This window comes from Schistocerca piceifrons, unplaced genomic scaffold (genome assembly GCF_021461385.2).
Source record: "Schistocerca piceifrons isolate TAMUIC-IGC-003096 unplaced genomic scaffold, iqSchPice1.1 HiC_scaffold_1391, whole genome shotgun sequence".
Lineage (NCBI taxonomy): Eukaryota > Metazoa > Arthropoda > Insecta > Orthoptera > Acrididae > Schistocerca > Schistocerca piceifrons.
The window spans coordinates 27,501-30,000 of NW_025727226.1; positions in this window are offsets into that span (position 1 = coordinate 27,501).

A 2,500-nucleotide genomic window follows, 5' to 3' on the forward strand; every position below is an offset into this window, starting at 1 on the left:
ACACAATCCACACTATCACAACCAGACCAGGAGGTCCATGCGGAAAATACAATATCCCAGCCTTTCGACATCCACCATTGCGCAGACCAGGCACCAACACCCACACATGTCCTATACAACGGTGCACCCAACATCACAATAGTACCTCCTGTCACAGCGCACAAACAATGACATGAGTCAAAGACACAGGTCTCACACAAGCATAGAATTGGAGCGCCGCCTCTAATAAGCCAAAGGTGCATCCTGACGTGACAAATCTGATCATGTCACAAGCATTCACTTACTATAATCACTATCAAGGAACCTGCCGCCCCCGCCCCCCCCCCCTACACCTTTCCTTACAACAACGTGTAACCTAACCTAACCTAACCTATGTTGTACCTTAACCTAACCTATGTTGTACCTTAACCTAACCTATGTTGTACCTTAACCTAACCTATGTTGTACCTTAACCTAACCTATGTTGTACCTTAACCTAACCTATGTTGTACCTTAACCTAACCTATGTTGTACCTTAACCTAACCTATGTTGTACCTTAACCTAACCTATGTTGTACCTTAACCTAACCTATGTTGTACCTTAACCTAACCTATGTTGTACCTTAACCTAACCCATGTTGTACCTTAACCTAACCCATGTTGTACCTTAACCTAACCCATGTTGTACCTTAACCTAACCCATGTTGTACCTTAACCTAACCCATGTTGTACCTTAACCTAACCCATGTTGTACCTTAACCTAACCCATGTTGTACCTTAACCTAACCCATGTTGTACCTTAACCTAACCCATGTTGTACCTTAACCTAACCCATGTTGTGCCTTAACCTAACCCATGTTGTGCCTTAACCTAACCCATGTTGTGCCTTAACCTAACCCATGTTGTGCCTTAACCTAACCCATGTTGTGCCCTAACCTAACCCATGTTGTGCCCTAACCTAACCCATGTTGTGCCCTAACCTAACCCATGTTGTGCCCTAACCTAACCCATGTTGTCCCCTAACCTAACCCATGTTGTCCCCTAACCTAACCCATGTTGTCCCCTAACCTAACCCATGTTGTGCCCTAACGTAACCCATGTTGTGCCTTAACGTAACCCATGTTGTGCCTTAACGTAACCCATGTTGTGCCTTAACGTAACCCACGTTGTCCGCTAACGTAACCCACGTTGTCCGCTAACGTAACCCACGTTGTCGCCTAAACCTGCTCTGTAATTGTTATACGACTCGTTCAATTAGTGTAGTGTTGCCCACCCGCAACCCTCGCAATATAGTTCGCTACTCGCACTGCCCGCTCCCCTGTGTATCGCTTCATGTTAAACACCTTGCAAGTCTTGCTGACTTTCCACATGCTCCTGCTGTACACTGTAATGTGGATGGCAGCAGGACGTACATGCCGCCCCCCCCCCCCCCCACCCCTCCCCACGTCCCCACGTCCCCACCTTGCCCCCTGCCTTCGCAAGCTGGTTGGTGACAAGTTTGCATGTTCAATGCCCTTCGCATGCGACGTACGCAGGCTACGTTGTGGTGCGGCCTGTGTCAACTGTCCGCTGATGTCGTACGCGTGAACCACAATCTGTACTGCACATTCGTCCTTATGTACTGAATGATACATCGTGGCACATGTGTGACCGTACAACGACTGCGCCCAAAAACGGCGGACCATACAGTGCAAATATTGTGCACGCAGCTACGTGTCGTCTCCCTATGAGAGCTGGATTGCAGTGTGGTACGCCATAGAGACGTGTGGGAGGAACGGACGCCGTGGATGGCGATCAGCATGAGCTGTGTGTTGATGTATTCGGACCTAGTCGTCTCTCCTCAAACACCGTGATAGCATGGTGCACCGCGTTCCATATCTGCGACATGCTACAGAGGCCGGTTGACAGTCGTTCGAGCAATGGACATCGCATACGTACGGGGGCCACCTTCCACGTATTGTCTAGGCGTGCACATTTTGTTGCGTGTATGTGGGCAGACGTAGTGTGGCGTGACACCTGACACAGGCATGCAATAATCGTTGAAGTTGCTAATGGCGATGGACGCCTACGTTTTCTGGTGAAGTTACGCAAATGAAGAAATGGTAACCCGTTGTGGTGCGGTTGTTCTCGCTAGGGGTGAATCGGTGATGGCGACGATAGGTTGAGGTACTAACCGGTTGTTCCAGCGATACCCACCATGCCGATGAAACTGAACGGCATCTGGGTGTGAAGCGATACGCGGTGGTGGCTGGGTGGGACCGTCCCCGGCCGGTGAGGGGGCGCCTCCCGGCGTGCTGGCCGCGCGGTGCGTGGGCGCACGCGCTACAGCCGGCTGGTGGGGGCGGCCAGTGGCAGGCGCGCCGGCCGACGGACGCGGCAGGCGTCGCAGCTGCGCGCCGGCGCACCCTGCGCGCGGCGCCGTGCGGCCAAAGTAGGTCCTCGCGGGCCCGGTGCGAAGCGCGGTGGACATCTTCAGTGTGCTGGTCCGATTGAGGACTGTGTGCGTTGAGGATGCGCCGCC